Source organism: Panthera onca, chromosome X, assembly GCF_046562875.1.
Source record: "Panthera onca isolate mPanOnc1 chromosome X, mPanOnc1 haplotype 2, whole genome shotgun sequence".
NCBI classification, from domain to species: domain Eukaryota; kingdom Metazoa; phylum Chordata; class Mammalia; order Carnivora; family Felidae; genus Panthera; species Panthera onca.
In genome coordinates this window covers 27719878-27733938 of record NC_138357.1, presented here as the reverse complement: position 1 = coordinate 27733938, position 14061 = coordinate 27719878, and positions in this window count along the sequence as shown.

Below are 14061 nucleotides of genomic sequence, written 5' to 3'. Positions count from 1 at the left end.
ATACTGGACAGTGCAGTTTCTTCCATTTCTGACATTGAGGTCAAATGTTCTGCATACTTGCTGGGCTAAATCTCCTGAGCTAATTAATGGATCTTTTCGCTATCTAGAATCTAATCTAGATAAAATATGTACGAGTACTACAAAACAATGGGACCCCATATATTTTAGCAATTCCTTAGAGAAATTCCATAATACAGTGTGTGGAATACATCCCATCGGCTCTTTTTGATGTTATGGAGCTCCAGAAAATTGGAATGGCTCTGAGTTTTTCCTGTTTGAATTATGCCAGTCAAGCCAGTGTAGAAACTGGCAGGAAATCTCAGTGAGTGGGGCAGCTGGGGCAATCTGGGTCCCCCAAATCTCTGAATCTTCAGGGGTCCAGTGCAGGTTCACATACCCTGTCCAAGGTCCCAGCCCAGCCCTTCCCAAGATACTCTTCCTGATCTTGGGGGATACTGACCTCAAACCGATACAGTGTTCCTCTCTTGCTTTCTAGCAGGAGTAGCCTTATCTTAATTTCAAGTATTCAAAAATGGAATTGGAGGGTACTATGCTAAGCAAAATAAGTCAGAGAAAGACAGATAGATGATTTCAACTCATGTGGAATTTGAGAAACTCAACAGATGAACATAGGGGAAGGGAAGGAAAGATAAGATAAAAATGGAGAGTGAGGCAAACCATAAGAAACCCTTAAATACAGAGAACAAACTGAGGGTTGCTGGAGGGGTGGTGGGTAGGGGATGGGTTAAATGGGTGAAGGGCATTGAGGAGGGCACTTGTTGAAATGAGTACTGGGTGTCATGTGTAAGAGATGAATCACTGGGTTCTACTCCTGAAACCAAGACTATACTGTATGTTAACTAACTTTAAAATACATTTAAGGGCGCCTGGGTGGCTCAGTCGGTTAAGCGACCGACTTCGACTCAGGTCATGATCTCACGGTCTGTGAGTTGGAGCCCCGCACCGCCTCTGTGCTGACAGCTCAGAGCCTGGAGCCTGTTTCAGATTCTGTGTCTCCCTCTCTCTCTCTGACCCTCCCCCATTCATGCTCTGTCTCTCTCTGTCTCAAAAATAAATAAACGTTAAAAAAAATTTTTTTTAATAAAATACATTTAAAAAATAATAATAAATAAATAAAATAACCTTAAAAAGAAATTCTATCTTGATCACAAATAATTGTAGGGAGCTACTAGTTGAATACATACCTAAGATATTTGAAACAACCCAAATTTTGATCTGGCAGTCCTGACACACGATGCCAATCAAAAAAAAAAAAAAAAAAAAAAAAAAAATGAAGACCTTGATCTCCATCTAAAAATGTAAATTTTTAAAAAATAAACACACAAGAATTGATAAAACATGTTTTTTTAATGGCTTTCTTGTTTACAGGGCAGTGGAAGCCTGGCATTGAAAGTCTGATTTAAATGGGGCACCTGGGTGCCTCAGTCGGTTGAATGTCTAACTTCAGCTCCTGTCTGATCTCACCGCTTGTGGGTTCCAGCCCCGCGTCGGGCTCTGTGCTGACGGCTCGGAGCCTGGAGCCTGCTTGGGATTCTGTGTCTCCCTCTCTCTCTGCTCCTCCCCCACTCACGCTCTGTCTCTGTCTCTCAAAAATAAATAAAAGTTTAAAAAAATTAAAAAAAAAAGAAAGTTTGATTTAAAAAGATGAGGGATTTAGAGGCCCTACTGCAGAAGGCAGGTATTTGAATGCTACTTCTTTTTACCTGATACCATGGAACATATCCTAAATGTCCACTCTCTGCAGATTTCTGCACATAAATTCCACTTGCAGAACAATTTTGTAGCTTGTGCATACGCGCAAAAATGGTGGAAGCTTTAATAAATTGAACTCATTTGTTTAAAGCCAGCATTTCATTTTATCGAGCCTTTATTAACTTTTTTATACCACTTTTTATGGGTTTTGTGGCTGAAAGGCACCAGTCAGACCCCACTTCAAGAAAGGACTACGGGTGCCTGGATGGCTCAGTCGGTTAGGCGGCCGACTTTGGCTCAGGTCGTGACCTTGTGGTCCGTGAGTTCGAGCCCCGCGTCAGGCTCTGTGCTGACAGCTCAGAGCCTGGAGCCTGCTTCTGTTTCTGTGTCTCCCTCTCTCTCTGCCCCTCCCCCACTCGCACTCTGTCTCTCTCTGCCTTTCAAAAATGAATAAATGTTTAAAAAAATTTAAAAAAAAAAAGAAAGAAAGGTCTAACTTCCCAGCTGCGAGGTGTGCTACCAGCTGCGAGTACCTTAAGAATCCACCTGGGATTTTGACTTGAGGGTCACACTGCTCTTGGGATGCCCAGGCTAATGACCGGGCAAGGTGGTGGTACTGGGACATAGGCTTTTCTGCCCCATGCGGGACCCTTCTAATGGGTGGTCTTCGTTACGGAGCTCCCCGATGAGCTGGCAGAGATTTTGTCACATCTGCGTTGCTAACAACATGCCCTACCCCCTTTTCTTCACACATGTTCCTCCTCAGGAAACCTTTTGGATCCTTTACTCCCGGGCATCTGTTTCCCAGGGAACCCAACCTGCAACAATTTTCTATTTCACTAGTTTGAGCTTTGTATTTTTTTTTTATTTTTTAAAAACATTTATTCATAATTTGAGAGAGCGTGAGTGGGGAAGGGACAGAGAGAGAGGGAGACAGAATCCGAAGAAGGCTCCAGGCTCTGAACTGACAGCACAGAGCCCGACGTGGGGCTCGAACTCACAGACCTGTGAGCCACCAAGGCACCCCGAGCTTATCTTTATTAATTCGGTTCATGTTTTCTTTTAGATAATTTTGCAGCTTTGCAGTTGTGCTTTTAGTACATTAGTTTGCATCTTCTTTTGTTTCTGTTTCAATAGTGAAAGCATTGAAATGGGTAATCACAAACTGGTGGGCTTCAATGCTTTTAGGGCAGTCATGGACCTTCTAATTCTCCATAGGCCCCACCTCTACTTTTGCATCTAGCCACTTCCCACATCTGCCTCACCTACCTAGATGCTGAGCACTTTTGCGATTCCTGATTTAAAGCTTTAGATCTGTGGGGTGCTTGGGTGGCTCAGTCAGTTAAGCGTCCAACTTCAGCTCGGGTCATGATCTCGCAGCTTGTGGGGTCGAGCCCCGTGTTGGACTCTGTGCCGACGGCTCGGAGCCTGGAGCCTGGGTCGGATTCTGTGTCTCCCTCTCTCTCTGTCCCTCCCCTGCTTGTGCTTTCTCTCTCAAAAATAAATAAACATTAAAAAATAAAATATTAAAGCTGTAAATCTTCTAAGTAAAATTTTAGGTGATCCCATAGGTTTTGGTATATTCACATTTTGTTACTTCCTAACATTTTTATAAATTTTGTTTTTACGTCCTCTTTAATCGAGGATTAAATTGATGTTCTTCGATTTCTAGATAGTGAAGATATTTTGGTCATCTTTTATTATTCGTTTCTAATTTCACTGGATTATAATGAGAAAATGCAGCCTCTACAATCCCTTCTTGGAGCTCCTGGATGGCTCAGTCAGTTCAGCATCCGACTCTTTATTTTGGCTCAGGTCATAATCCCAGGGTTGTGGGATCAAGCCCCATGTGGGCTCCATGCTGAGTGTGGAACTGCTTAAGATTCTCTCTCTCTCTCTCTCTCTCTCTCTCTCTCTCTCTGCCCCTCCCCTCACTTGCACTCTTTGTAAAATAAAATAAAATAAAATAAAATAAAATAAAATAAAATAAAATAAAATAAATGAATAAATGAAATATTAAAAGAAATTCTCTTAAATTTATGAAGTTTTCCCTCTGTGATGATACACACAATTAATGGGCATTAGAAAATAATTTACATTTTTAGGGGCGCCTGGGCGGCTCAGTCAGTTGAGCATCTGACTCTTGATTTCGGCTCAGGTCATGATCTCATGGTTCATGGGTTTGAGCCTCATGTTGGGTTCCATGCTGACAGCACAGAGCCTCTTTGGGATTCTCTCTCCCTCCCTCTCTGGCTATCTCTTGCTCTTTCTCTCTCTCAAAATAAATAAACTTTTAAAAGAGAAAATAATTACATTTGTAGATGCATATGGATATATATAGTCATACGTTGAGCTTGTTGGTTATATTAATCAACTTATCTATTTTCTAGCTTATTTTTTGTGTACTTGATCAGTTAAGTTCCGAAGGAGGTATATTATAATCTCACATCGTGGTTGTGGTTTTTGTCAAAATCTTGTGTTTCTAAGAGTTTTGCTTTAAATCTTAAGCTGCTATAACAATTAAGTACATAAAGGTTTATGGCTCACCTCTTCATTAAAGGCTGAACAATTTATGTGCCTTTTGTATTGCTTATTGCTTTTAATCTTGAATTCCACGTAAAAAAAAAATAAAACTCCACTTAAGCAACACACATTTTTGATCTCACAGTTTCTATGGGTCAGGAATAGCATGGCCTAACCGAGTCATCTACTTCACAGTCTCTCATAAGATTTCAAAGTGTTCACTCAGGGTCTCTCACAGGCTGCAAAGTTGTCAGCAGGGGCTGCGGTCTCATCTCAAGGCTCTTCTGGGACAGGATCCATTTCCAAGTTCCATCACATGGTTATTGGCAGGATCCAGTTCCTTGCCAAGCTGTTGGACTGAGGGCCTCAGTTCTTTGCCAGGTGGCTCTCTAGATCAGAGTACAAGAACAGCCAGAGAGGGAAGGTAAGCAAAACAGAAGCCACAGTTTTTCATAGCCTAATTATGAAAGTGACGTGCCATCATTTTTTCCATTGTGTGTGATAAGCAAGTCAGTAGGACCAACACACATGCAGGAAGAGGGAATTAGGGGCGCCCGGGTGGCTCAGTCGGATGAGCACCCAACTCTTGATTTTTGGGTCAGGTCGTAATATAGCGGTTTGCGGGATCGAGCCCCACTCAATGTGGGATCTGAGCTCCACTCAGCATGGAGCCTGCTCGAGATTCTCTCTTGCTGTCTCTCTGCCCCTCCCCTGCTTGCACTGGCTTTCTATCTAAATAATAAACAAACAAACAAACAAATGAACAAACATTAAAAAAAAGGAGGGAATTACACAAGGGAGTGAGCACCAGGAGGCAAAGATTACTGGGAGCCATTTTAGAAGCAGCCCTTCACAGCCCGGTGTAGGATTGTTAGCCAGAAGTTCTCTTCTCCCAACTATAGATAGTGTTCTACAGATAGGGTTCCAGTGCTTTCTGGCTTTCCGTGTCATAGATTAAAAGTCTAATCCTAGTTTATTTGCCTTTGTAAGTGTGTCAGTCAGAGTCCAACCAGAAAATAGAAACGGCTCTGAGTATTTCAAATGAAGGGAATATACGGGGTGTCTGGCTGGCTCAGTTGGAAGAGCATGTGACTATTGATCTTGGGGTCATGAGTTCGAGCCCCACGTTGGGTGTAGAGATCACTAAATAAATGAATAAATAAAATAGAGGGAAGATAAAAACACAGGGAATGGATTACACAAGTAATGGAAGAATTGGTAAATCGAAAAGGTGACAATAAGGGGCAGCCAGAGGTTAAGAACAGCGGAGAGTAACTACTACCCCCAGGCCGGGGAGTCAAAGGCAGGAAGTGGTTTCAAGGGAGCCCAGGGGCCAGGGCTACCCAGTGGAAGCCTGTCTGGTAGGAGGTGGGGCTACAGAGGGGCTGTAATCACTGCTAGAGATGCTACCTGCGGCAGAGAGGGAGGTGAAGAATTACTCGGGCTTCTCCCTATCCCCTGCCTCCAACCATCCACAGTGCCTCCTGTTGTCCAAAGCCAGCGGGAAGCCAGAGAGTGTTCTTCCTGCTCGGAACCTTGTAAGATTTTCTCTTTATCTTTGGAATGCAAGGATGTCACAAGAAAAGGTTTCCACGTGTTTTTTCGTTATCATTCGTGAGACTCAGTGAGCCCTTTCAATCTGCAAACCGTACTCTTTCCTCAACTCAGAGAAATTTTCTTCTATTATTTATTTATTTCTTCCCTTCTTTATGTTCACTTTCTTCTTCTTTTTTTATGTGTATTTATTTATTTTGAGAGAGAGAGAGAGAGAGAGAGTGTGTGTGGGAGGAGCAGAGAGAGAAGGAGACAGAATCCCAAGCAGGCTCCACACCGTCAGCACAAAGCCCGATGCCGGGCTTGAACTCAAGAACCCTGAGACCATGACCTGAGCCAAAATCAAGAGTCAGATGCTTAACTGACTGAACCACCCGGGTACCCCCACTTTATCCTTCTGAGCTCCTATTATTTTCATGACGAGTCTCCTGGATCTGTTTTCCAAGTCTCTTACCCCTAATGATTCCTGTGTCTTTATATTTTTGTTCTCTGTTGAAAGATGTATCTTCCAGTTGATCTTCCAGAGGAGTAATTTGGCTCTGCGTGAGCGACCGTCCCCCTTTTCAGCTCGTGTACGGACTTTTTAAATTCTAAAACCATACTTTCTAGTTCTACAGTGTAATGTTTTGTGCTCTAATTGCACATCCTTGGGCGTTCTCGCTGCTTTTTCTTATGGTTCATTATTTGACAACCATGTATACAGCGCATAGCGTGTGCCAGGCATTGTTTGAAACATTTTACAAATATTAACTTGTTTAATTATTTAATAACTCTGACTCTTTCTTTCTACACTAATGGGAGCCACCTGGCTCATTGTTCGAGTTAGTCTTCCTCCCTCTAGTTAGTAATTTTTCTTAAATGGGTTCTTTCTCTTTGCCTGCTTGTGATTTTTGACTCCTTAGCAATCAGGTCAGGCAATTAGGGTCTCCTGAGCAGTGGTAAACCAGCGAATGCTGAAAGGTGAAGCAGTTTTTGTTCTTGTGGGTCAGAGGTAAACTACATGAAGAGCAATTATGCCTTTGGTGAGGCACAGGGAGCAAGCCTCTCCGTCCCATGTCTCCCTGAATGCAAGTGGAAAGTTCTTCTAACCGTAGGACTAAAAGCAACTCAGGCCAACAGAATCGTTTTCCTGGAGATCCACCGTTGAATCAAGCCCCCGTCGTACCTCAGGAAAGAGGGCTGGCAGGTCCAAGCTTCAAAGGATAGGCTGATCTTTCTCAGAGAACCACAAAATCAGTGTCATTGTCCCAGGTTTCAACAGATATGCCCCATCCTCTACCACTGTCCGTTGACTCTCACCCAGCTCTAAGGTGATCGACCAGTTTCAGCCAACCGACGGAGTAACTCCAGAGCAAAGATCTCCTATTTGAAGTGCCCACATTGGGCAAAAATGGTCAGGCACTGGCACCCCTGCCATGCTTAGTCATTATCTGGAGGTTGCCCAAGAAGAGTGCAACCTTGGCTCGAATCGGTTCTTCATCCCCACTTAGTGGATCTTAAGTACGGCCTTAGATGCAGCTTCCAGCCTCCGTCACCTTGCCTACCCTGGCTGTTGTGTTATTCTCAAGCAGAACTGAGTAGAAAGAGTGTGCCAGGGACATTCGTTCAAGCTGCCATCGTCCCAGAATTTGAGGATAAACCTTTTAACGGTCACTAAAAAACCCCCAAAAATATAAAGAATGAATTGATTTTACTATGATGTATGTAGTCGTGGCTCTCTTTATGTCTATCCTGCTTGAGATTCATTTAAATGGAATTAAATGAAATAATTTTCAGTTAGTTTATTTCAAACAACTTGTTTTATTTAGCTTACTTTCGTTCGTTTTGAAAGTAGGTAGTGCTTGATGTAACAAAACTCGTACAGGGGGCGCCTGGATGGCACAGTCAGTTAAGCAACGACTTCAGCTCAGGTCATGATCTCACGGTTTGTGAGTTTGAGCCCCGCGTTGGGCTCTGGGCTGTCAGCCTGGAACCTGCTTCAGATTCTGTGTCTCCCACTTTTTCTCTCTCTCTCTTTCTCTGTTCCTCCCCTGCTCATGCTCTGTGTCTCCCACTTTTTCTCTCTCTCTCTTTCTCTGTTCCTCCCCTGCTCATGCTCTGTCTCTCTCTGTCTCTCAAAAACAAATAAACGTCTAAAAAAAAAAAAACTCATACAGAAGCATATAAAGTAAAACATAAAATTGTGCTCCACCTTTCACTTCCCCTAACTCCCTAGTAATAACCATAAACAACAATATGTATCTCTCCGAACTTTTTCCAATGTATGTTTAGACCTATGCATATATTTTTAACTGGGTAGAGTGTAAATACAAAACAGCTTTGTCTCCAACCACTCTGGCCAGTGTCTTCCCCCCATCCCAGGTCCAGACTGACCTCTACTGCTCTTTCATTCTCCCCCCTCGCTCAGCTGCTTCTGGGTCCTCTAGGGTAAGGGCAGCGGTGGGGAGGTTAGAGAAAAAGAGACGAGGATTTTGTTTCTGGTGTTTTGTTTTTGTTTTCACTTATCTGGTCGTTCTTTTGTTGCTCTCTCCTGGCCAAAATAGGCCGGTCTTGATGTCCTCCGTGGGGCAGATATTCAAAACGCTCACTTTGGGGGGGTGGAGGTTAGGAGGACACTTACATGGATTCTTCAGAGATGCCCCCCAAACCTCCACACCGCACAATAATGCAATTTGCACACGGGGCTCTCTTGCTGATTTCTTGCCGCCTTCCTTCAGTTCCTATCCCTGACAGCATACCCCACGGACTCTTATTGCTTGGGACCCCTCACCTCAATAGGTTGCCTGCCAAAAGCGGGACAACTTCACAACAGCTTGAGTGCAGCTTCCTTCTGGACTTCATTCAGGATCCACTGCAGTGTTTTAACCAAGATGCTCTTTCGGGGATGGCATCCTCCAGCCAAAGACTGAGCATGGCAGCGGTACTAGGACCTACTCGTCCATTCTATGCCCAGCATGTGCTTCCTTTAACAGGCAATCCTCGGGGCGCCTGGGTGGCTCAGTCGGTTCAGCGGCCGACTTCGGCTCAGGTCATGATCTCGCGGTCCGTGAGTTCGAGCCCCGCGTCGGGCTCTGTGCTGACAGCTCAGAGCCTGGAGCCTGTTTCGGATTCTGTGTCTCCCTCTCTCTGACCCTCCCCTGTTCATGCTCTGTCTCTCTCTGTCTCAAAAATAAATAAACGTTAAAAAAAAAAACAAAAAACAGGCAATCCTCGCTCTGGAGCTCACCATTGGCTTGGCTGAAGCCTTGTCAGATCTGCATCGTGGTCTCAGGTTCTTTCTGCCCAGTCCTACTCTCTGCCCACTTTGCTTTCACCGGTGTCCTATCCGCATCACCATCTGCAGGCTCTCCCTGCTCAGTTCTGCCCCCCCCCCACCCGCACCCACACCATTTCTCTTCACAGGTGTGAAATGTGTATCATCATCTCAAGTTTTCCCTGTCCAATTCTCCAATTCTCCTTCCCTCGCTTTATCTTTCCCAGGAGTTACCTACCCAATAAGCTTTGGACACTCTTAACTCTCAGCACCTGTTTCCCAGAGGACTCAAATCAACAGTCTCCAAATTTCTGCAGCTCAGCAGCCACCCTAGTTTTTGAAGGGTTTACCTGCGACAGGAGGGCGGGGGGCTTCTGGTGGCTCAGTCAGTTAAGCGGCCAACTCTTGGTTTCCACTCAAGAGTTCATGAATTAGAGCCCTGCATCTGGCTCTGCGCTGATTGTGCAGGGCCTGCTTGAGATTCTCTTTATCTCTCGCTCTCTGCGCCCCCTTGCCAGACTCGCGGGCACAAGTGCATATTCTTTCTTTCTCTCTGAAAATAAATAAATAAACATTAAAAAATAAAAAAAAAATTTGAGGGTCTGGGTGGCTCAGTCGATTGAATGTCGGACTCTTGGTTTCAGCTCAGCTCATGATCTCACAGTTCGTGGGTTCAAGCCCCGCATCGGGCTCTGCACTGGCAGTGCGGGGCCTGCTTGGGATTCTCTTTCTCCCTCTTTCTCTGCCCCTCCCCCATTTGGGCCATCTCTGTCTCTCTCAAAATAAATAAATAAACTCTAAAAATCAGGTAAAATAAATTTTAAAAAATAAAAATAAATTTTTAAAAACAAAATTTTAAAAGAGCCATCTGAGAGGTTCCCTTGGATCCCCCACATTTGAATGGGAAAACTACGACATTCATCACCTTAGTCTGTTAATGCCTGTAGTCTGTTAACTCCTCAATCTGATGTCTCGTTTGTGTGTCAATGAATTTGCCTCAGATTTCTGTCCTTCTCTTCATATGGACTTGGTGAGGTGGTAAGGATGATGGCTGAAGAACCCCTTCTGTATTTTTGTGCATGCTGGAGGGACTGCCTGGCTGGTCCTCGGCCCATTTTTTAGAAAGTGGACCTCAGCTTTGAGCTTTAGCTAAAATCCCCAAATAGGACAATTCTTATTCGAATTTGACACACACAAACCCACACACATACCATATGCACACAGATATATTTATATATAAAGTTGTTTATAAAATGAAATCATGCTATTTATTTCCACACTTGCTTTTAAAAATCCATACAATACATAGAATGTCCAACACGAAGAATGAACCATAATGTAAACCATGAACTTTGGGTGATAATGATGTGTTAACGTAGGTTCATCGGTTGTAACAAATGTACTGCTGTGGTATAAAGTACCACAATTGTGGGGAGGCTGTGCTCGTGTGGGGACAGGGGATATATGAGAATGCTCTGTCCTTTCTGCTCTTTTGCTGTGAACCTAAAACTGCTCAAAAAATAAAGATTATTATTTTTTAAAAAGTCTCAAAAATTTTATAATAGCAACTTACCTAATTCTTTTAATTGTTATGTAGAATTCTACCACATGGGCTACCACGATCTATTTAACCAGCGCCCTATATTTAAGGGTTTTCCATTAATTTTTCATCTTGACAAATAATTCCACAATGATCATTACTATATATCCATCTAAGTAATTCTACACGACAGCTTCACCAAAGTGTAGTGACTAGATCAAAGAGTTTGGACCTTTAAAATATTAATAGATATACAATGCTTATAGATATGCAAAATGCTTTCCAACAATACTGATCCAGTATATATTCTCATCAATGTTGAGTGACAGTTTCTTCGCACCCTTGTCAACCCTGGGAATTGACAATATGTTAAATCTTTGCCAACATAATGGGTAGGTCAAATGAAATATTTTGACTTACATTTCTATGGTTTTTTTTTTTTTAAGTTTTTGTTTATTTATTTTGAAAGAGAAAGAGAGGGAGTAAGCATGAGCAGGGGAGGGGCAGAAAGAGAGGGAGAGAGAGAGAAGCACAAGCAGTGCAGAGCCCAATGTGGGGCTTGAACTCACAAACCATGAGATCATGACCTGAGCTGAAATCAAGAGACAGATGCTTAACTGAGCCACCTAGATGCCCCTGCATTTCCTTGGTTATTAATGAGCCTGAGTATCTTTCATACATTTCTACATTTGTATATTCTCATATCCTTTGTCTATTTTCCTAATGTGTTATTGGCCTTATTGATTTGTAGGAATTCTTTTTTATATTAAATAAATAAAGTCTTGTCTATGTGTTGCAAATATATCTTCCCAATTTGTTTTTTTATCTTTATTTATGGTGTTTTATGCTTTGCACGTTTAAAAAAAATTTAATGTAGTTGAATTTATGTCTTTTTGGTCTTAACAGCTTCTTGGTGTTGAGCCACACTTACAAAAGCCTCACCCATTTTTTTCTTACACTATTTTTATGGTTCTATTATATCTTTGATACATTTCAATGTATTTTGGAATAAGGAATGAGGTAGTACATCATTTATATTTTTCCAACTGGTTAGCTAGTTTTCCAGACACCTTAATTAGACAATGTTATCTTTTCTCTACTGATTTCAAAATGCCACCTTTCCAAAATCTAAATTGTTGTATGCACTTGGTTTATTTCCAAGCCTTCTATTCTGCTTCTTACTATTTTTTTAAATTTTATTTTTTATTTTTTACAGTTTACATCCCAATTGGTTAGCATATAGTGAAACAATGATTTCAGGAGTAGATTCCTTAATGCCCCTTACCCATTTAGCCCATCCCCCCTCCCACACCCCCTCCAGTAACCCTCTGTTTGTTCTCCATATTTCAGAGCCTCTTATGTTTTGTCCCCCTCCCTGTTTTTATATTATTTTTGCTTCCCTTCCCTTATGTTCATTTGTTTCATCTCTTAAAGTCCTCATATGAATGAAGTCATATGATTTTTGTCTTTCTCTGACTGACTAATTTCACTTAGCATAATACCCTCCAGTTCCATCCACGTAGTTGCAAATGGCAAGATTTCATTTTTTTTTTTTTTTTGATAGCCGAGTAATACTCCATTGTATACATATACCACGTCTTCTTTATCCATTCATCCATCGATGGATATTTGGGCTCTTTCCATACTTTGGCTATTGTGGATAGTGCTGCTATAAACATGGGGGTGCAAAAAAAATAAAAAAAAAACATGGGGGTGCATGTGTCCTTTGAAACAGCACACCTGTATCCCATGGATGAATGCCTAGTAGTGAAATTGCCAGGTCATAGGGTGGTTCTATTTTTAGTTTTTTGAGGACCCTCCATACTGTTTTCCAGAGTTGCTGTACCAGTTTGCATTCCCACCACCAATGCAACAGAGATTCTCTTTCTCCACACCCTCGCCAACATCTGCTGTTGCCTGAGTTGTTAATGTTAGCCATTCTGACAGGGGTGAGGCGGTATCTCATTGTGGTTTTGATTTGTATTTCCCTGATGATGAGTGATGTGGAGCATTTTTTCATGTGTCGGTTGGCCATCTGGATGTCTTCCTTGGAGAAGTGTCTATTCATGTCTTTTGCCCATTTCTTCACTGGATTATTTGTTTTTTGGGTGTTGAGTTGATAAGTTCTTTATAGATTTTGGATACTAACCCTTTATCTGATATGTCATTTGCAAATATCCTCTCCCATTCCGTCGGTTGCCTTTTAGTTTTGCTGATCGTTTCCTTCGCTGTGCAGAAGCTTTTTATTTTGATGAGGTCCCAATAGTTCATTTTTGCTTTTGTTTCCCTTGCCTCTGGAGATGTGTTGAGTAAGAAGTTGCTGCGGCCAAGGTCAAAGAGGTTTTGCCTGCTTTCTCTTCTAGGGTTTTGATGGGTTCATGCCTTACGTTTAGGTCTTTCATCCATTTTGAGTTTAGTTTTGTGTATGGCATAAGAAAGTGGTCCAGGTTCATTCTTCTGCATGTCGCTCTCCTGGTTTCCCAGCACCACTTGCTGAAGAGACTGTCTTTATTCCATTGGATATTCTTTCCTGCTTTGTCAAAGATTAGTTGGCCATTAGATTCCAACTTTTGTACTCCTAGCTCCATGAGGCCACCAGAAAAGCAACTGAGCTTCTCTTGGGAGTAGGAAAACCCCCTTAGGATGAAAGCATCCCTGCATGCTTTGCTAACCTCTGTGGGTATCTCACCTCACTCAAATCTCACCTCAGTGACGGTTCCTCTGAAGGCCTTAGCAGTCTGGAGCTGATGTTTGAAGATTTGTTTGTTTCCCCATTTCCAGAGGACAGTCCTCTGAGTCCCTTCTCCAGAAGAGGGTCTGTGTTGCGCTAGCGGTCCCCCTTTGGCTGGTCCTCAGCTCCAACGGAGCTCCATCTCTTTGGTTCCTAGTTCCCACTCATAAGCACTGCTTGCCTGTCCACTGTTTCCTGTGTGTGTGTGTGTGTGTGTGGGCGGGTGTGGGTGCGTGAGACAGAGAGAGACAGAGAGACAGAGAGGTCATCCAGGGTTTAAGGTCTACCTTTCTGGTAGCTTCAGGTCACTAACTCATTGTCTCACCTGCCACCCTCACTTAAGGAGCATCTCTAGATTGGCAAACGCCTACGATAGAAGAGGCCCCTGGCTCAGTTCTTTGTGCTCTGACCACACAGAACCCTCACCACTACCACCATAGCCCAAGCTACCAACATCTCTTTCCTAGACCTAAGTGGTCTCCCTGCTTCCACTTTTGCTCCCCTATTCGCTGCATAGAAATAACAGTGATCAGGGGTGCCTGGGTGTCTCATTTGCTTAGTCATCCGACTCTTGATTTTGGGTCAGGTCACGGTCTTGTAGTTCACGGTTTCGAGCCCCTCCATGCTGTCGGTGTGGAGCCTGCTTGGGATTCCCTTTCTTCATCTCTCTCTGCCCCCCCACCAAATAAATAAATAAACTAAAAAAAATACTGTCATTTAAAAAAATAAATCAGGGGCGCCTGGGCG